The following is a 22701-nucleotide window of genomic DNA, read 5'->3' on the forward strand; positions in this document are numbered from 1 at the left end:
ACACAATGTCCATCTGTCTGTCATTGGTGATGCTAATTTTGATCATCCATTACAGGTTGATTTTTTCACTGTATAGTTACCACTTTTTCCATTAACAAATATGAAGGAGTCTGTGAGAATATGCTTTAAGACCTGTAGATAGGCCAGGTACAATGTCTCACACCTGTAATTCCAACATTTTGGGAGGATGAGGTGAATGGATTGCTTGAGCCCAGGAGTCTGAGACTAGCCTGAGCAACATGGTGAGACTCCATTCATCTCTATAAAAAATTTTTTTAATTAGCTGGACATAGTGGTTGGTCCTAGCTATTCAGAAGGCTGAAGTAGGACAATCTCTTGAGCCTAGGAGGTCAAGGCTGCAATAAGCCATGTTCATGCCACTGCACTCCAGCCTAGAGTTGGTTTCGGGGCTAGAGACAAACTACTGGCCAGGCTGATCTTGAATTCCTGACCTCAGATAATCTGCCCACCTCAGCCTCCCAAAGTGTTGGAATTACAAGCGTAAGCCACTGCACCTGGTCCTTTCAATGACTTATATACATTACTGTATTTATTTTGGTCCTCAAATTTTCCCAGATTTTCCCAGTGCGAGTTTCCCTCAGCCTCGCTTCTGTGTCCTTCTGATATGTCTTCTTTTCTACCTCTGCCACATCCTTCTTCTCCTCTTTCTGCTTCATTTTGGTGCTACTTACTTTCTGGCATAGTTAAATGTTTCAGGTTCATTTTGTGCCTTCTCTGTTCTAAACCTAGAACCAGCCATTCTTCCTAGAAACCCAGATTCCTTCTGTAGGGAATGGCATCAAAGACCAAGATTTGAGCACTAGGTATGCTTGATGTTATTGGAATGTCTTCACCCAGGTTTTCTTTTCTTTTTTTAAAATAGAGACAGGGTTTCATCATGTTGTCGAGGCTCGTCTCCAACTCCTGGGCTCAAGCAATCTGCTCTCTTCGGCCCTCCAACGTGCTACAATTACAGACATGAGCCAATCTTTCTTATTTTACAGAGAACGTACGTAGAGTTTTTATTTTTTCTAAGTAAAATATATGACTATATATAGTTACTGGATTCTGTTGTTTAAATATCTTCAAATACATTGCCTCCTTTCAAATCAGGATTTAAAAACCCTTTCCAAAAGGATGTTAAAAATTATATTTATATGATATATTTATATAACCATAGTATACTGGGGTTGATTCCAGATCTAGTGCTATCCAACGTATACAACATCCTAAGCAATCACCTATTTATTTTACAGTGGTTGTTGTCCCTTCCGTGTATATGTGACCTGTGCCCTAACTGTGCTGTTTCCAACAGTCCATCCATCTCTGGATGTCTACAGGAGTTTCAGCAGCAGGCTCTGCACACCTTCTCTGATCTATTTTTCATTCCTTATGGTTACATCTCCTTCCTTGCATATATCACTTATTTCAAGTGAAACTCATTTGACTGTCATACCAAAACAATGGGCTAACGTATTTAAATTAGTATTATCTTTTAGGAGATTCTCATTTATTATATTAATTTGTATGGTGGGCTGGGCACCATGGCTCACACCTGTAATCCCAGCACTTTGGGAGGGCGGATCACAAGGTCAGGAGATCTAGACCATCCTGGCCAACATGGTGAAACCCTGTCTCCACTAAAAATACAAAAATTAGCTGGGAGTGGTGGCGTGTGCCTGTAGTCCCAGCTCCTTGGGAGGCTGAGGCAGGAGAATCACTTGAACCAGGGAGTTGGAGGCTGCAGTGAGCTGAGAATGTGCCACTGCACTCCAGCCTGGATGACAGAATAAGACTCCATCTCAAAAAAAAAAAAAAAAAAAAAAATATATATATATATATATATATATATACATTTATGGTGAACATTTTCTTTCTTGATAGTTCCAAGAAAAACAATAACCCTGTTACAATGAATGATTACAAGTCCTTGAATCAGTGAGGTTCAAAATAATAAACTGTAAAACACCTAATAGTCTGTCCATTTCAGACTGATTAATCAAACACCCTGCAATCAGGGAAACTTATTCTGTGAGCATCTGGAGAAAGTTTTGCATTCCAAGTGAGACATAAAAATGAATAGCTATCTCATAAGATATTAAAATTTACTTAGAAAAAAGTCAGTCTCTGGACATCTAATATTTGCTGGCTGATACAAGGTTATATCCTAGCAAGTGTATTCACTACTAATTATAATGCACTTTCTTGTACTGCTCATTTAACCCAAATATAAATATTCCAAACATAATTACCTTTGGAAGACTATTGCATGGTATTGGGATGGGAACATTCCCAGTGGAATAGCTCCAGTTCTTTTCATTTCTCTATTAATAGTTCCCCACATTTTTTCCCCACATTACTGATGTTTTTTTAAAAACCTATGCTGGATGTCTTTTGCAACTCAATAAGTTTAAATCTTTTGTAGTTCAATAATAATTTGAAAAATTCAACATCTTCATAGTCACAAATTAATTTTTCTTGTCATGTTATTCAAATTGTCATGAATTAGGCAAAGCAATTACAGATAGGTATTAATTTTAATAAAAATTAAAATGTGACTAACCATTATAATTCTGTATATTTTTAAAAATATATATAATATCACTGTACTTCGTCACCTTGGAGTCTACAGTTGTGCATGTGGTCAGGGAAGAAATATAAATTGACATTTTATCTTATATATTTCTTCGCATATGCGGAAAAACATTAAGTGTTATAAAAGTATATATATATACATTTTGGATTTCCAGAAGTATTTTATTTTATCTTAAATCACATGTTTGACTTTTTCAAAGTCAAATATGTTCAGAATAGACAAATCACATATGTATTTTAAGAAGTTTTAAAATTCCCATAGTTCCATTATCCAAAGACAGTTAATATTTTTGCCTATTTATTATACTTTAATATGTATTTCTTTTTAAAAAAGTTATACTTATTTTCCCTCATTATTATAAATTTTACAAATATCCTTAATGTTTTCTAAAATTAAACCATGTACCATAACATAATTAACCATATTATTATTCAGGAGATCTTCACTTTTATAAATAATTCTGTAAGAATTGTGTGCTTGTATACTACAGCTTTTGTTTTTAGGAAGTTCTTTAAGGAGGAAAATTCTAAAAGTGGAATTACTGGGTTAAGGGATACAGTAATTTTAAGACTTTTTGATATATTAGTAACAAAAAACTTAAACTAATTTATACTCCCAAAGAGTATAATGATACCTGTTTTATTGTATCATTATTAGAATTCAGTATTTTTGTTCTTGAAATATGAAACAATTGGAGAAATAAAAGAGGGATCTGCTTTGATGGTGATAATTTTTTTAAAAGTTTCTAATGGTATTAGACCTTCCTGCTTTTGCTAACATATAATAAATTCTCTTAGGGCAATTGTCTGTTCATAACTTTTGTTAATGTGTTTAGTAGAGACTGTATTTTTAACAATCAATTTACGTTATCTTTATAGATTTACATTTTGTCACATTTAGTATATCTGTTTTCTTCATTTTCTTGTTTGTCTTTTAGATGTGCTTATATTTTTGGCATAGCAGAAACTAATTTTTAAGATCAAATTTGTCAATCTTTTTTGAGTGTAACTTCTTTTATCACTTTAATTTTATAATTTTTCCTTCTTGCAGAAATTTGATAAATATTTGCTTTTATTTTATCTTCCTTTTTATATTTTGAATTGTTATACTTCTTAAATTCACTATGTGTTTGATGAAATGGTATGAAACACAGATTTATAAACAAAGTCGCCCAAGCCCACAACATGTCCCAGAATCATTTAGTGAATAATTCTTTCTTTTTTCTTTGATTTGGGACGTTTACTTATCATATATTTTTATTTTTATTTTTATTTTTATTTTTATTTTTTTGAGACGGAGTTTCGCTCTTGTTACCCAGGCTGGAGTGCAATGGCGTGATCTCGGCTCACCGCAACCTCCGCCTCCTGGGTTCAGGCAATTCTCCTGCCTCAGCCTCCTGAGGATCTGGGATTACAGGCACGTGCCACCATGCCCAGCTAATTTTTTGTATTTTTAGTAGAGGCGGGGTTTCACCATGTTGACCAGGATGGTCTCGATCTCTTGACCTCGTGATCCAACCGCCTCGGCCTCCCAAAGTGCTGGGATTACAGGCTTGAGCCACCGTGCCTGGCATATTTTTATTTTTATGTTGCACTATTTTTTAAAATTTCATAGTACTATAATATTTTAATTTTTGGATATGGTACATCTTTCTTCATAATTAATAATTTTCATTTTAAAAACATAGATTGGGCTGGGTGCAGTGGCTCACACCTGTAATTCCAGCACTTTGAGAGGCTGAGGTGGGCGGATCACGAGGTCAGGAGATCAAGACCACCCTGGCCAACACAGTGAAACCCTGTCTCTACTACAAATACAAAAATTAGCTGAGCATGGTGGTGCATGCCTATAATTCCAGCAACTCAGAAGACTGAGGCAGGAGAATCACTTAAATATGGGAGGCAGAGATTGCAGTAAGCCAAGATCGTACCACTTCACTCCAGCCTGGTGACAAAGCGAGACTCTGTCTCAAAACAAACAAACAAATAAACAACAAAAGAAACAAATAAAAAAATAATTTGTCAGTTTATGCACCCAAGTACAGTGTAAGATCTTTTTTTCTTTTTGAGATGGAGTCTCGCTCTGTCACCTAGGCTGGAGTGCAGTGGCACAATCTTGGCTCACTGCAACCTCTACCTTTTGGGTTCATGTGATTCTCCTGCCTCAGCTTCCTGAGTAGCTAGAATTATAAGCGCCCAACACCATGTCCAGTTAATTTTTGAATTTTTAGTACAGACAGAGTTTTGCCATGTTGGCCTGGCTGGTCTTGAACTCCTGACCTCAGGTGATCTGCTTGCCTCAGCCTTCCAAAGTTCTGGGATTACAGGTGTGAACCATCTGGCCTTAAGATCATTTTTTTTTTTTTTTTTTGAGACGGAGTTTCACTCTTGTTACCCAGGCTGGAGTGCAATGGCGCTATCTCGCTCACCGCAACCTCCGCCTCCTGGGTTCAGGCAATTCTCCTGCCTCAGCCTCCTGAGTAGCTGGGATTACAGGCACGCGCCACCACGCCCAGCTAATTTTTTGTATTTTTAGTAGAGATGGGGTTTCACCATGCTGACCAGGATGGTCTCGATCTCTTCACCTCGTGATCCACCCGCCTCGGCCTCCCAAAGTGCTGGGATTACAGGCTTGAGCCACCGCGCCCGGCCCAAGATCATTTTTAAAAGTTAAAAAAGTGTTTTAAAAAATTCCAATAAGCCTATAAATCAGTTTAGGATGATTTAACAGCTTTAAATTATTCTGTTTTCCTTTCTAGGGATATGGTTTAATTTTAGTTTTTTCTTTATGTAGGTCACAAAATGTGACTCTTGTGAATTAAAAATATTTTATTTTACATTATCTAGCTAGATATTGCCAGATATAAATAATAATATCTGTAATTACAATATTTTTGCATATATTTCCAAGTATATAATGATAATATAATAATATCCACTTTCATTGGGTTTATTAAGAAATTTTCTAGTTTAATTTTCAAAACAAACTGAGGAAGTAGTCATTATATTTTTCATTTTACAAACAGGGGAACTAAAACTTGGGGAATTTAAATAACTTGTACCAATTTTTGACTTCTAAGTGACAGACCCAGGTTTCTTTTTTTTTTTTTTTTTGAGACGGAGTTTCGCTCTTGTTACCCAGGCTGGAGTGCAATGGTGCGATCTCGGCTCACCGCAACCTCCGCCTCCTGGGTTCAAGCAATTCTCCTGCCTCAGCCTCCTGAGTAGCTGGGATTACAGGCCCGTGCCACATACCCAGCTAATTTTTTTGTATCTTTAGTAGAGACGGGGTTTCACCATGTTGACCAGGATGGTCTCGATCTCTTGACCTCATGATCCACCCGCCTCAGCCTCCCAAAGTGCTGGGATTACAGGCTTGAGCCACCGCGCCTGGCCAGACCCAGGTTTTTGACCCCTGACTTCAAAGTCTGTGCTCAACACCAAACTGCAATATGAAACTATCAAATTTTATATTTTTAACTTATATTCCAACTGACTAGATTTTAGGATTTAGAGAAAAGTACATTTGAATTACAAATTTCAAATCAGCATTTTTTATTCCCTATTGCAGACTCCTCAATAAATCCTCTACTGAATTTCAAGGAATACTCCAGAAACAAGAACCCTCAAATGACTGTTAGTAGAATTTGTCAAGAGATGATTTGAAAGGCTTATCAATATTTTTGCACACATTACGTCCCTTAGCAAAAACTTTGTGATTTAGAAATTATATCTCCCCTACCGCTGGAATTTCTCATATAAAAATAACTTCTAGAAATTCCTACCTAATTATTTAAATGTATTAGATAACCATCATAATGATATGGTATTAATACACCTACTGTGGTCACAACAGGAAAAGTAAGAGGGAAAGACAAGCCACTGCTCTTGAAAGGTCATTGAGAATTATACTTGTGAGCTGGAATTTCTCAACAACATGGCTCAATTGACTACATAATTTTAAAAAGTGATCATTAAGAAACAGATGGTGACATATATGATAGTTTATGAATAATATTGCAGTATTATTCAGGATGAAGAGTCCTTAAAAAATGGAGTCAGACCATATGATTTTCTTTTTCTTCTTTTTTCTTTTTTTGAGACAGTCTCGCTCTATCACCCACGCTGGAGTGCAATGGCATGATCTCAGCTCACTGCAACCTCTGCCTCCGGGTTCAAGCGATTCTCCTGCCTCACCTCCAGAGTAGCTGGGATCATAGGCATTAGCCACCATACTAATATGTTGTAGAGATGGGGTTTCACCATGTTGGCCAGGCTGGTTTTGAACTGACTTCAATTGATCTGCTCACCTTAGCCTCCCAAAGTGCTAGGATTACAGGCATGAGCCACCATGCCTGACCCAGACTATATAATTTTCTCATAAAACTGTACATTATCAGAGATACTTCATAGAAAGAAGGAAAATGGCTCTGTCTTACAAAATTAAGTCGCCTGACTCTCTTTGGTGGTCTGATGGTGTCAGTTCATTAAGGCTGCAAGAATCACCCTTCTTGTTTTTCTGCATTGTTTACTTGTTCATGCAAGTGGTAAAAAAACCAAAGAAACAAACTGAAACCAAAACATACACTAAAGTTTTGTGTTTCTTCACTGAAGTCTTAAGTGTGGATTATTATTATTTTTTTTTGAGATGATAAACTCTTTCTTCTATACTTTGTTATCTGGACATGTGTATATCTTGCCTAAAGCTGAGATTTGTGATTTTGAAGAGGTTCACTGGAATCCAGTCTGGCAAATTATTTCCATATTAATTATTACTAACAAAATATACGAACACCATTTTCCTTAACATCCTCCATTTTTGATCAGAGTAACATTGGGACTGGCATGTACAAGCTCAGAGGCCATGCAGATGAGACATTAAAACTATAAACTGTTCCTTGACTTTGTCTTTTCTTTCTGCATTTGGTTGTGTAAATTATGTAAGTGATTATCATAGGAAAATTCCAGTGATGACTGAAAAGCAGCTTCCACAAAACTTGAATACTCTTTGGGAGATGGACTCCTTTCTAATTTGCTGCAATCACAATTAAAAGGGTCTAATTCACCAAAGCATGAAGGAGTTGGTTCCAAACCCTAGGACATAAGATCTTATGCTTATAGTAATTCCAACCTGAAGTACTGTTTAGCATTATAAGAACCATCTAACCCAACATGAATACCAAATAACTAGTATAGTATGCTGAGAAGTTAGTTGTAAAATTCATCATAGGCGGTGACCCTATTTTGACATCTGAGAACTTTCACAAAGGAATCTTGGATTCTCCTAAACCAATGCTTCTCAAACTTTGCTGTGCATACAAATCACCTGGAATGAAGACTCTTATTCTGTAGGTCTGGATTGGGATCTGTAAACTAAAAATAAAGTCCTAAGCCCCCTCAATGACTGAATGGACCCCCTTGTGGCCAAGGGGATCCCAGAAAAACCTTAAAACTGAGTTCCTGGACATGACACAATGGGAGGTCAGACATACCTCATTATACCGTCTCTGTTTTGTGGTTTAGACACAAAAACTGACCAAGATCAAGGTTAACATAGAGATCATAAGACTTACAGAACAGACTCTTGGTAGAAATAACATCCCAGATTACAAACAGGACCTAAGGCCATGCCAGTCAAGGGTTAAGTCACACTTCCTTATACTTAAATAACAAACCATGTTCTAACTGCAACAAGGTTTTTCTTTTTCTTTAGCAACTACAAAAGCACTGACCTAATGATTACAACTCATCCACAACTTTGCTTGGACAAGGGACAACTCATTCCTTGTCCAATCAAAGCTGTAGTTATGGCTGGTGGAACAGGGGTTCAGTTACTGTCTGTGAACTTGATGAGTTGTCTGGCCATGCCAGTCAAGGGTTAAGTCACACTCCCTTACACTTAAATAACAAACTATGTTCTAACTGCCACAGGTTTTTCTTTTTCTTTAGCAACTAAAAAAGCACTGACCTAACAATTACAACTCATGCAGTTCACAGACACTAACTGAATCCCTGTTCCACCAGCCATAACTACAGCTTTGATTGGACAAGGGACTGATTTCAGTAACTTTCTTCTCAAAAGAGGACCACTGGCCATGGACTGGCTCCCGCCAGTTTACAGAAGCTGCACACTCACATGCCTTTGTCCTGAAAGACATTCTTTTTTGAAGTAGAGTCTCACTTTATCACTCAGGCTGGAATACAGTGGTGTAATCTCTGCTCACTGCAACCTCCACTTCTCGGGTTCAAGTGATTCTTGTGCCTCAGCTTCCCAGATAGCCAAGAATACAGGTGCTTGCCACCATACTCAGCTAATTTTTTGTATTTTTAGTAGAGACAGGGTTTCACTCTGTTGGCCAGGCTGGTCTCAAACTCCTGACCTCAGGTGATTTACCCGCCTCGGCCTCCCAAAGTGCTGGAATTACAGGCATGAACCACTACGCTTTGCCTGAAAAGGCATTTTTACATATAGGGCCTAATTGTCATATATTTAAATGTTAAGTCTCCACCACCAAGTGAACATGGGCGGTATGTTATATGAATGTTTGTTCAATATGCACGCTTTAGGACCACCTTCATTAATATTCATAGCTCCTCCTATAGTCAGGTGAATATGAAGGTTTAGCCGAACTGTTCAGCATAAAGCTCCTACCCCAATCCCTCCTCATTCAACGTGCCTCTCTCTGATCTTGGCTGGAGGCATACCTCCTAGCCTGCAGGATGATCACTTTGCAGGCTGTAACTCTATATAAGAAATAGTCTCCTCCTCTCCTTTTCTAAAATTATAAAAATTGTGTTATTTAAAAAATTTTTTCTGAGTGATTTACAGCATTGAAGATACTGCTTGTTTGTGGATCTCACTTTAGAAAGTGAAGTCTTGGCCAAAAGATCCCAGCTGACTTTTAGATAGCCCAGTGCAAAGTCAGCCATGGCTCCCTGAATTATTTATTTATTTATTTTAAAAAGCCAGTCAAATTTAGCAGTAGGGGGTTATATACCAACTTTAGTGACACTAGTGTTAATAAATTCTGATAATCCACTACCATCGGACCAGTCTATTTTTTTTTTTTTTTTTTTTTTTTTGAGACAGAGTTTCACTCTGTCACCAGGCTGCAGTGGCGCAGCCTTGGCTCACTGCAACCTCCACCTCCCAAGTTCAAGCAATTCTTCTGCCTCAGCCTCCTGGGTAGCTGGGACTATAGGCATGCGTCACCACGCCCCATTAATTTTTCTATTTTTAGCAGAGACAGGGTTTCACCATGTTGGCCAGGATAGTTTTGGTCTTTTAACTTTGTGATCAGCCCACCTCAGCCTCCCAAAGAGCTGGGATTACAGGCGTGAGCCACTGCACCTGGCTGGCTCCCTGAATATTTCTTTTTTTTTTTTTTTTTTTTTTTTTTGAGACGGAGTTTCACTCTTGTTACCCAGGCTGGAGTGCAATGGCGCGATCTCGGCTCACCGCAACCTCCGCCTCCCGGGTTCAGGCAATTCTCCTGCCTCAGCCTCCTGAGTAGCTGGGATTACAGGCACGTGCCACCATGCCCAGCTAGTTTTTTGTATTTTTAGTAGAGACGGGGTTTCACGATGTTGACCAGGATGGTCTCGATCTCTTGACCTCGTGATCCACCCGCCTCGGCCTCCCAAAGTGCTGGGATTACAGGTTTGAGCCACCGAGCCCGGCCTTCCCTGAATATTTCAATACTGTCTACTGCTCAAAATGTCCTTGCAGGCTGTAATGGAAAAAGCCCATCAGGTGTATTAGAAATACTTCAAAATTTAACAAAAATGTCCTTCAAAAGTAACTCAAATCTTGGAAACATTGCAAGAAAACGGCCTTCACCTGGGATCCTCGAAATGGTGGATATTTCTTTATTTAGCTTTCCCTATAGTAGATTGGCACACTGCTTTTTTGATATTCAACTAACATTGCACCCTTGACCACTGACTTTTGTACAAAATCTTTGCTGGTTTTATGAGAAAATGTGGTTTTATGAGAAAATGTAGTTTTCTGGGGCATTGGTAGAAACGTACAAAAAGAAAGGCACAGAAGCAGAATTATGACACTGAGGTACATATGAGACAGTTTGCTGGGGATGTTAATAGTTCAGTCAGCATCAAGGCTGCTGTGCAAAGGCATCTCCTATGACAACTATTACTTTCTGATAATATTCTACACTAACCACACCATACATGAGGATCATCCTCTAATAGTACTCAACACCTTGATTCCTTGTCCAAGTGGGAACAGTAGTCAGGTGATCGTGAAGCTGACTATATAAGATTATGTCTAGTTGGTGGCAGACATGATTGGTGTTGTCAAAACCAGAATGCAGTGATCTTTTCCTTTTTATCTTTTTAATCTCTGTGGTGGTCAGATTTTTATCTGTTTGTGAAAAATGAGAGAGGAAAAATGGATCTGAAGCTCTCATTATAAACATCTATATACATAAGCAAAGGATTACATTAGGGAAAAATCCAAGAGTGGCTTAGTAAACTCCACGGCTGGTCAAACATTCCATTCCAGTAGACGGTCAGAATTTACGTATTCCTTTCTGATACCGGTTCCAGTTTCCTTCCTTCAGTTCCAGCTTCTCCCTTTTCCTGTTACCCGTAGCTGCAAAAGTCCAGCCTTTCCTCTTGGCTTCTTTAATTCTCCTCCTTTTATCTAAATATTGCTTCAAATTCTTTATTTATATGGATGATACTTTATAGCAAACCCATAGTCATGACATTTTGTTAATAACTATTGTTTTTTTTTAACTTTGAAATTTTCTTTATTATAGACATTTCAGAACCATTTAAATCAACAGACAATGAAATTTTTAGACATAACATAATGTGTTTATTCTGAGGTACACATTGGGCCCATTAGATAATGTTTTGGAAAGTACTGCAACTGTTAACTGGTAGTTAACAACCCAAGTTTTCCAAGCAAAGAAACTGTGAAGATGACTACAAAATTCTTTGAAAAGAATACACCATTTCCATTTAAGATAAACTTTCCAAATTCTTAATTGAATTCAATTTTTAGGCTTAGCTTAAATATTTTACATGAAACAATGTGAGTGGGAGAGAAGATTTATAGCTAAGAAATTATCTGAGCCCTACTACATGAGATTGTAAACAAAGGAAATTCACAATCTGATAAGCTCTATTACAAAAGTTATAGCCTAAAAATTAGAACAGCAAAATTACAGAAGATATTTATATATAGCTTAAACTGAAATCACGTTTATTCCTTGTTTCTGGCTATCACAATGAGATAAACTTTAAAACACTAAGTTGTGAAGACTAAACAATGTGATTTAACATGATGTGACCATGAGAATCCCCTATTAAAATCCCACAATCTAAAAGCTCTATTTCCCGTAACTTGCACTCTAGGCCTTTTATTCCTCTTGCTCAAGCAACCTGATGCCTTTAGGTAACTTGAAAGATGGTGGAAATTGATATAAGAGGCATGTTTCTGAAAGCCCACTATGTCCAACAACAGATTTAACTTTCCTGGTAGACTGAAATTAAAATTTCCTTTTAACAGTTCACTAGGTTCTTTGGAGGACTGTTTTCCAGTTTGTTATTCAAAATGTTAATTTTATATTTATAACTGTTGTTTTCTTATTATGGAAGTAACGGATATAGAGAACTTGGAAAATGCAGAACTATAGAAAACCAAGAAAAAAAAAATTGGGGTCCACAATTTTCACTAATAAAAAAATCACTATTAACATTTTAGCATATTTCCTCATGTTTTTCTCTTACTATGCATTTAAAAGTTAGTTTTTAATCAAAGAAATATTAAAACACAGAAAAAAATGAAATTATACAAATGTGTCTGTATAAAATTCTCCCTACCCCCACAGATAATCATTTTTATCTGTAGCCCACTGAATTTTTTTTTTTTTTTGAAATCTGCATGTCTATTTTATTTCCATTAGAAAAATATTATCTATATAACATTTTGGTCCACTTTCTTCTTCTTGACCTCAAATTTAAACACTTTAATTTTACTCAGGAAAAGCAGAATCACATACCTGACATGAGGATTAAATCGTTCACATCTTGGGAGGCCGAGGCGGGTGGATCACAAGGTTGAGAGATTGCGACCAACCTGGTCAACATGGTGAAACCCCGTCTCTACTAAAAATACAAAAAAAAATTAGCTGGGCATGGTGGCGCGTGCCTATAATCCCAGCTACTCAGGAGGCTGAGGCAGGAGAATTGCCTGAACCCAGGAGGCGGAGGTTGCGGTGAGCCGAGATCGCGCCATTGCACTCCAGCCTGGGTAACAAGAGCGAAACTCCGTCTCAAAAAAAAAAAAAAAAAAAAAAAAAAAAAAAAAAAAAAAAAATCGTTCACATCATTAGTTTGAATTGGACATGTTCTTGATTATTTCTCAGGAATAATAAGTCTTCTTCCCTGCTTGTTATTTCTCTTTTATTTATTGAGTAACTATGTAATGAGTATCTCTTTCCTGTATTCAGAAATACAGGTGCACACAGGTGTAATTTAAAACAGTAACTGGATTCTTTCTCTAATCTTCAGTTCATGTTCAACTCTCCCTATTACATGGTATTTCCATAATAACATCAGATATTTTCATCAAATTCACACTGTCATCAATATTGGGAAAATTAAAATGTTAATTAAGATGTTATATCAATTGTAAAAATTAAAATGTTAAAAATTCCAGACTACACAGCACTGCGCCTACTTATAGTGATGCTGTTGTCAGAGGTCCTTGGACAGCTACTGCTTCAATTTCAATTCGGGCACCTTTGGGCAAAGCAGCAACTTGGTAAGCAGCTCTAGCAGGAAAATTCCTCTTGAAATACTGTTTGTAGATTTCATTGACAGTATTGAAGTCATTTATGTCAGCCAGAAGAACAGTTGTTTTCACCACATTAGTGAAGTCACAGCTTGCAGCTTTCAGAATTTCACTCATGTTTCTAAGAGCTTGCTTAGCTTCTTCTGCCACCCCTCCTGACACAAGCTGGCCACTTGAAGGGTCCATGCCTATCTGTCCTGAAATGTAAACGGTCCTGTCGACTAACACAGCTTGGCTGTAGGGTCCAATGGCCCCTGGGGCTTTCGCGGTGCTGATCACCCTTATGATCAAGGATGACATGGCTAAGACTTTCCTCCTGCGGCCCTTTCTTCTTCAGGAGAAGAACCCACTGAATATTTTTGAAGGATTCTTACTTAAGTGTTTGTAGTGGTTACTCTTTGATCTAAAATAATTTATCTCAATTTTATTTTTCAACTAATTTTAGACAGTATCTACTAAATCACTGTCATAAAAGATAAGGAAATTAGGAAACTTACAGGTACTCCCCTCCTTTTTCCTCCCTGATTTTTGTTATTTTAAAAACAACTGTTAGGCTTGCTCTGAGCATCTGCTTAACTCTACTACACACCTCGGCTGTATGGAATGGCTGTTGCTCCTAGGCTACCAACTAGGCTCCTATATGTTACTATACTGAATATTGTAGGCAACTGTAATACAGTGGTAAGCATTTGTGTATCTAAACATAGAACACATAGAGTAAAAATATGGCATAAAAGATAAAAAATGTTACAGCTCCATTATAATTTTAAGGGACCACTGTGGTATACGTGACAAAACATTATTACGTATTTACATTGGTGATGGCCTCATCTTCAACTGACTTTTGCAAATGTTGCCTCTGAACTTGGAATTTCTCTGGGCCTCTTTTGAAAAAGATTCCTCTTATCTATGAAATTTTGGGCTGTAGTTTTCATTTCTTTGTTTGCTCCCTTAGTCTGACTTTATTTAGTTTGCATTTTTCAGAATTTCCTTGAACTTTTGGTGAATTGCTGTCTTCATTTCATGCCTCTCATCCTTAAGGCTATGTTTTTAATCTTTACAAATGCCTTTTATTTATTTCATAGCTTTTCTGTTATTTCATGGAGACTTTGGGAAACAGAGGATTAGAAGTGTGGTCAGTTTACCACTTGGTGACACTATGAATAATTTCCTCCATATGGTCATTGCTTGGTTTCAACCATTTTGTTATCAGCTTGATGTCTTATTCATTGGATTAATTAATTTATATCTTAATAAGAACAAAGTCACAGGATCGTATTGGTATTGGTTCTGATGCTAGGGACCTAAAACCCCCTCATCCCCATTATCTCCATCTCGGGTTTTTTTTTTTTTGTTGTTGTTGTTGTTGTTGTTGTTGTTGTTTTGAGATAGAATCTCGCTCTGTTGACAGGCTGGAGTGCAATGGCACGATCTCAGCTCACTGCAACCTCTGCCTCACGGGTCCAAGTGATTCTCCTACCTCAGCCTCCCAAGTAGCTGGGACTACAGGCACACGCCACCATGCCCAGCTAATTTTTGTGCAGTAGAGACAGGGTTTCACCATGCTGGCCAGGATGGTCATGATCTCTTGACCTTGTGATCCACCCACCTTGGCCTCCCAAAGTCATCTCTGTCTTCTATAGGCCCTACCTTTTTCATTTTTTCTCCTATTAGATCTAGACTTGCTCTAAATATCTACTTATGAGGTTTCCATAAACCACTGAGCAAAAGCTGACGAGGAGAAGCAATTATGTCCCACTCCTACTTTAAACTACCGTCATTTATTTATATTTAAAAAGTATTTAATTAGTGCCTACCCAGAGCTGGGCCCTGTTCTAGGTGCTAGACATATGGCAGAGAATGAAAAAAGAAAAAAGAATTCTTGTCCTTGTGGTACTTACATTCCAGCAGGCAAGGACATGTTATTTCTTACAGTACTAGAGCCCTCAGCTCTAAACAATTGGCAAACAGTAGAAGGATAAAACATGTAGCGCTGCCAGCTTAGCAAATACACATAATCAAAAGTCCCGCTGGCTGAGCAATACCTCAAACTGTCTTCTAATGAAAAGCTAAGTAGTCAGAAGGTCTTTGTCCAAAGATCAGTTGATGTTTAATAATGAAAATAATAATCACATTTAAGGGGAACAAATATTTTAAATCTTAATTTAAAAATAACACCAGTGTCCTACAATATACTAAAGATTAAAACATTTGGCATATATATCAAATGGAAATATAAAACTATTATAAATGATACAAAGTTTTTTTAAGATGATAAAATTGCTTATAATTATTTAGTGAAAACTCATGATCCAAAATTATGTATGGTTGGGAGTGGTAGGCTCATGCCTATAATCCCAGAACTTCGAGAGGCTCAGGAAGGAAGATAGCTTGAGCTCAAGAGTTTGAGGCCAGTCTAGGCGACATAGTGAGACCTCATTTCGACACAAAAATTAAAACAAAATATTATCCAGGTGTGGTGGTACACACCTGGTCCCAGCTACTTGAGACACTGGAGTGGGAGGATTGCTTGAGCCTAGGAAGTTAAGGCTGTAGTGAGCTGTGATTGTGCCACTGCACTCCAGCCTAGGCAACAGGGTGAGACCCTATCTCAAAAAATAATTATTATTTATATAGTTGGACTCTATATGTTAATTGAGTGGTCTCAGCTTAATAGGGTATTAACAAAAATTACATTTTTTTTTTCTAATCACTGCTTTCAACTATGCATAGGGGAACTCCACATTCTCATCACTGAAACATTTTGGACACATTCTATAATATTCTGATTACTTTCAGTTTTCGAAGCATAGCCTAATTTTTAAACTTCAGTCTCAATTCTGATTCAAGCTCTTTTCCTTCCACCACACAGTAAAAGCCAGAACAGACTGATGTTGGGGAGCAGTAAGTGCAGCTGGCTCTGGCTGGAGGAGAGGGAACAGATTCAGCTTCTTACAAGAATGGCCCTTGGGTCACGTGTAGGGAGGCAACACAAGTTTCACTTCAGTTCAGCACATTCAGGTCAGATGCCAGTGCACCAAAGGCTTGAGATGGTTTCCAGACAGGTCAAATATGGTGGGTGCCCTTGGGCAATGCTTAGCTTCACGCAGCGCCCCTCTGTCACTGTGAGGAAAAGAAAGGCTTCCCTCAGGTCTACCAGTAGTTTACCTCCCAGCTTCATCTCTGGGTTGTGCTCTTCACCACCCAGCAGCCTCCTGGGGTGGATCATGCTCCTCTGCTTCTCCTCTAACTCATGCAACCATAAAACCTCAGTGGTCCTTGCCATGTCCTTTAAGATCATAGAGAATCAGGATGTGGGCAGTCTGGTTCTTATCCTCTTCTCAGGCATACTATGCTTTTAAGCCTTAGTGGCAGTGGTTTTTCTACTCCCATCATCAGAAATTTCTAGACTAGAAACAGAGAATAGTCTCTATGGATGCCTCATGAACAATGGGAAACACTCCCAATAACTGTCTCAAATGCTTTATTCCAATCGCAACACAAAGTTACAAAGGAATTACAACTTAGGCCGGGTGTGGTGGCGCATGCCTGTGGTCTCAGCACTTTCCAAAGCCAAGGCAGACAGATCAAGAGGTCAGGAGTTCAAGACCAGCCTGGCCAACATGGCGAAACCCCATCTCTACTAAAAACACAAAAAATTAGATGGCTGTGGTAGTGTGCACCTGTAATCCTAGCTACTCAGAAGGCTGAGGCAGGAGAATTGCTTGAACCCAGGAGGTGGAGGTTGCAGTGAGCAGAGATTGTGCCACTGCACAATCTCTACTAAAAAAGAAGAGAAGAAGCCAAATATGGTTTCTTCTCTTCTTTCCCATACACAGACCTCTCTTACGGTGAAGTGAAAGTGAAGAGAGGAGTTTCCTAGGTTGATGGTTTCTGGCAGTAAGGTTGGTTATGCCTTTTTAATAAGCCCTGGTGGGAGGTTTTGACTCCTAATTATTTATGGCTCTTTAGAGAATGTTCTCAGCTTTGGGCAGTAGCCACAATGCTGAAGCAGCAGGAAAAACCCCATTCAACATTCCACTAAGCAGGAAGTGGGAGAAGGAAGACTGAAGACACTTTCAAGCTTAATCATTTTTACCCCACCATTTGTATTATCTGTATTATCTGGAAAAAAGTTTTTAATTCATCCAAATATTATGGTTTTCCTAAATATCTTGGGTAATGTCATCGTGTCATAATGTTAGGGTTTACCTGGCTTCTATTCCCAATAATTAATTTTGGTGTTACGGATTAGACCAAGGCACATGCAATTGCTACCCTGTTGTTCTTCCTTCCCTGTTACCTGGTTCAGGTATCATGACCTCAACTCCACTTGTTTCAATGTAAGGACATTTTATCCTGGAAAGTCAGTGTTATTTATAAATAGATATTTATATGAAAATTGAGAAAATGGAAACATTTTAACTAGAAGCTATTGCTTACCAAGGTTATATACAAAACGTCTGCCCATTTTTTTTTGTTGTTGTTGTTTAAAAAAAAAAAACAACAATGCCAGCACAGTTAGCAAGGTGCTAAGACTAACATCAGACTTAGGGTTTCTGTTTCCTGAATGCAGAAAGATTTCAAGTCAATATTATTTAATAATTTCAAGTACAACTAGCACCTGAAATTAAGTGGCCAGCGTTTGGGATGACACAACTTTGTCAATGTTTCAAAGTTTTCATTGTTTTCCCTAATATTATGCAGGTCCTCCATGCTTTACTTAGCCTAATAGTTTCTTATGTAGATGTAGTGAGAAGGAATGTTAAACAACATCTTTTAGGGTCTTTTCTGTTGGAATCTTATTTCTGGAATTATTTTCCTATAATTATGAATAAAAATTTTCAGGTTCTAAGACCAAAGATTATTTTAATTTACCAAGGCATAATAATGGTTAAAGAAGAAAAAGAAAAGAAAGGGTAAAAACATAAATATGTTAATTTCTCTTTAATAATTCAAGATTTCAGTGATCTTAAAGTATTGGGAAAAGTCACCTGAGTAATAAAGCATGCATCATTTGACTGGATTAAAGTTCAAATCACTGAAAAGCAGCTTATTTTTCATCCATCACCATGGATACACAAGGACAGCTGAAGTACTGGCATCTGACATCTCAAGCATGCCCAAACAGGCCTGTAGGAGAGCTGCAGCAGCATCACAAAGGACGAAAAGAATAGTGGCAAGGGAAGGGGAGGAACTCGCAAAGGGAAACAGGTCATTGCTAAGATGATGAGTCATAAGTTCAGTTGGGAAGATTAAATACAGGGAGACAAGAGGCCAGCTGAGAAGCTTGAGGACTTCAGCAGTTGTTTACGTCGACCTTTCAATACCCTTCCTAGCCAGAAATAGAACTAGAGGGAGACCTAGACATTCTATCAGATCAGTTGCTACTCAGGCAGTAGTTTCCGTAGCTTCTTCTATTTTCTCCTTATTTTATGCTTGGGCTTTAATTTTAGGTAATTTTAAAACATTTTAAATTTTAATCATTTAAAAATAATGTTTTAGACATTTACTTGTCTGGCTCATCTAATATTTAAAATCACCCCCAAAGTAGCTGAATACTCCAAATAATCGCCTGAATCAAAGAAACCAGTATCTGCTGTATAACAGGAAATGGTAAATACTAAGAAAAATTGCTATTTTAGGTATTGTTACTCATGAAGAGACATAGTTTCTACTTTGGTTTATTTTTAATTTTTACTAAATTTTTGTGTCCTATCAAAATGCAGCACATTTATTCTCAGGTTGCTAGGACCATAAAGACCCAGACAGGAACCCTGGATTTGGAGGTGTGCTGGTTAAGGTTTAACAAGTAGCTCTCTGGGAAGCCATGATTTGTAGCACTTGCTGGTTTCTGTAGTGTAAATAGTTTCACCATGATTGCTTTTGAGCTACCAGGGTGACCTCGATATGGCTTGCCAAATTTCTGAATATTTAACAATTGGCTTTTGCAAGTCAGTACCAGCTGGCTCCAGCACAGCAGTGATTAGGCCATATTCCAGCTCTGACACCAGCTTGGGGTGGTATTTTAAGCACCTCATTGGGCCTGGGTTTTCTTATCTGATGAAGGGGTTTGAGCTGAGCTTAATCTTTGGTTGTTAAAACTCCACTGGCTTGCTCTAGTTGCAAGGTTGCCCAACCTGCTTGATTTTATTGTCATTATTCTGTTTTGTTTTAGGCTTTTAGCAGCCTGAAGCCATGGTGTTTATTTGCTGTCTCTAGTGTTAAGCAGAAAAGAGGGATGAGGAAGGACCTTTACTGGCCCAGCCAGAAACAGGAACTGAGAACCCATGACACCCCTTAGACACCCCTGCAGGGTGGTTTGAAAGAAGATTCTTGGGGGCCATTTATGGAAGTCGGTATTTGAGAAATGCCGAGTCATTAGGGTTCTATTTCCTCATATCCACTTCAACTTTGCAGGGCAGTTCTGATTTTAACTAGCATATTTTATATTTGTTTAAAAGGTACGATTTGAAAAGAAGGGTCTATTAGTAAGGAAAAAAATAACATCAGAAGACAACTTGAGTAATTGATCTTAAAGGCCCTCTTATATTTATAAATAACTGATGATTCTACAAAACTAAAAATGTGAATCAAACACCAATATACTGATTATCTGCAGAGTACTTGAAGGGTTCATTGGAGGCTCCTCAGAAGATGCCTCTGTGTGTATATGTATGTAGACTACACAGGCTGTAATCCACTTGTGCCCCTCGCCTCCCTGCAGCTATGCCTCCTTCAACAGAGAGGCAGTTCCTATGTTTTAAATATGCTTCCTATGTTTTAAATATGGGGTTTCCATATAAGATTTTACTTGATAAAGGGTTTTGCTGCAGAAGGTGGGTGGGGGAGTAAAGACAAATGATTGATGCCATTTAACAAACCCAGAAACCCAGGTTTAAATAATGCCTTATCCTCTATTCCACAACTAGTAAGAGCCAGAGCCATGTATGGAAGTAAAGTCTCTAGGTTTCCAGACCAGCATTACTTTCCTTTTTAGAAGCTGTCTACCTGGGACCATTACTTCCTATTATATGCCTCTGGGTAAATAATCTAATCCTGTGTTGCCCAACAGGTTAGCTACAACCTACATGTGACAACTGAGTACTTGAGACATGGCTGGCCTGAATTCAAATGTGTTATATCTGTAAAGTATATACTGGGTGTCAAAATCTTAGTAGAAAAAGAGGCAAAATATCTCACTGACAACATTAAAATATTGATTACAAGGTGAAATAAAAATTTGGATATTAAATATTAAATGAATCAAACTAATTTTACTCTGCAAAGACTTATTTTAATGTGACTACTAGAAAATTTAAAATTTAGTGTGTGGCTCACATTCTATTTCTATTAGACAAATTTGATTTAACCTCAGGGTCAGTTTCCTCATCTATATTCTATTTCTCAGGGTTGTTTAAGATCACGAGGTCTTCATGAAAGTACTCTGTGGAGTGTCAGGCAAATATAAGACCATACACTTCAACACATTTTTATTCTTGCTTGGTCACCAAATGTTAGTTGTTCTCTGTAAGATGGTAAAAGTTTTGTGGAGGTTTCCTTCTTTTGCTGTTGTTTATATGTGGGCTTTTGAGGAGTGGAAGGGGAGGGAGGAGATAAAGTAATAGCGTAGGTTGCAAACGTAATAACAAGCACATTCATTCAGTCTCCTCATTTATATTCAGTGAGCAAAGACACATTAGACTAGAGCCAATTGTTGTTCTAGTCAACAATGTCTACGAACAGAGTCATTGAGAAGGAATCTCTCCCTAAGTGCCCCATTTTGGCAGAACCTACTGATAAGCCAACTAGCAAGGATGTCTGGGAAATGTAGTTTGTTGAAACCTAGCTCCTGCACCTTAAAGCAGAATATAGAAAAGGCAAGCTAGGATCTGAGAAACAAAAGGCATATAGTTCAGCTTTGGCAGTGGTATAAGTGGTGGTACTTAGTGACTTCGTGATGACCAACAGTAGAAGTTGCTGGGTCCTAGAGAGAAGAGGGATAAACCGTTGGCTGGAAGAGCAGTGGTCCTGGTATCCTGCCTACTGGGATGACCAGTAAAGGTAGATATGTTTATGAGATACTCTCTGGGAAGTCCCAAAAATTACTGGCCACAGTAATTATTAATAAGTGAGGAAGTCTTTGTGGAAGTAGGGGGAGGTACTACAAAGCAGAAGCAGTCAAAAAATAACAAAATTTGGTTAATCTCATCTATATTTACAGACTGGGGAACTTATAATTACATGAATTTTTCTTAAATAAAATGTGAAAACAAGCCCAGCAGACGGATCTATAAACCTATTTGAATAAAATTATCATCATCGGCCAGGCGCGGTGGCTCAAGCCTGTAATCCCAGTACTTTGGGAGGCCGAGGCAGGTGGATCACGAGGTCGAGAGATCAAGACCATCCTGGTCAACATGGTGAAACCCCGTCTCTACTAAAAAAAAAACACAAAAAATTAACTGGGCATGGTGGCACGTGCCTGTAATCCCAGCTACTCAGGAGGCTGAGGCAGAAGAATTGCCTGAACCCAGGAGGCGGAGGTTGCGGTGAGCCGAGATCGCACCATTGCACTCCAGCCTGGGTAACAAGAGCGAAACTCCGTCTCAAAAAAAAAAAAAAAAAAAAAAATTATCATCATCACTTTTGGGGACATCTATCCACTTTGTCCAGTATTTCTTCTTCTAGTAACAGCATTCCAGTTTTCCTTTGGAGAATCATCTCTCTCACTATTCTGAGGAAACACGAAAGATAAGGTGGCTTTATCATCCTCTTTCCCCAAGCAAACACTTGGCCATGGTAATTATTAATAAGTTCATATGCAAGTGTGGGCAGTCAGAGTTAATTCCAAGATTTCTGCTGGACCAATCACAAAAGAGATATTCTTTTTCCATTAGGGTTGCTAGGTAAATAGAATATAAATCTGGAGCATTCAGCCATAGCTGGGAGGGAAAGCCTGCCTTAAATAAGGCCAACACATAGAAAAGTACATCCCAGAGACAAGAAAAAATTTTAAATGTCATTGAGCACTTGAATCCAACCATATGTGGACCTAGGCCTACTAGATTTTCTATTATAAAAGCCAATACATTCTTTCTTCAAAGCCATTAAAAAATTGAGGTAAAATTTACATATGGTGAAAAGCACATATATTTTACATATTTTAATGAGTTTTGATAAAGGAAACTCTGCTGCCCAGGCTGGAGTGCAGTGGTGTGATCTCAGCTCACTACAATCTTCACCTCCTGGGTTCAAGCAATTCTCCTGTCTCAGTCTCC

At 38.1% G+C, this 22701-nt stretch overlaps 1 protein-coding gene and 1 pseudogene across 3 annotated transcripts in view; both read right to left on the reverse strand.

Annotated features, from left to right (window-relative positions):
- The window catches only part of SH3BGRL2 (SH3 domain binding glutamate rich protein like 2), a 165881-nt gene that overhangs the window by 139502 nt on the left and 3678 nt on the right, over positions 1-22701 (reverse strand). The window lies entirely within an intron of this gene.
- Positions 12933-22016, reverse strand: LOC101035843 (2-iminobutanoate/2-iminopropanoate deaminase pseudogene; annotated as a pseudogene).

Source organism: Saimiri boliviensis, chromosome 4 (genome assembly GCF_048565385.1).
Source record: "Saimiri boliviensis isolate mSaiBol1 chromosome 4, mSaiBol1.pri, whole genome shotgun sequence".
NCBI lineage: Eukaryota > Metazoa > Chordata > Mammalia > Primates > Cebidae > Saimiri > Saimiri boliviensis.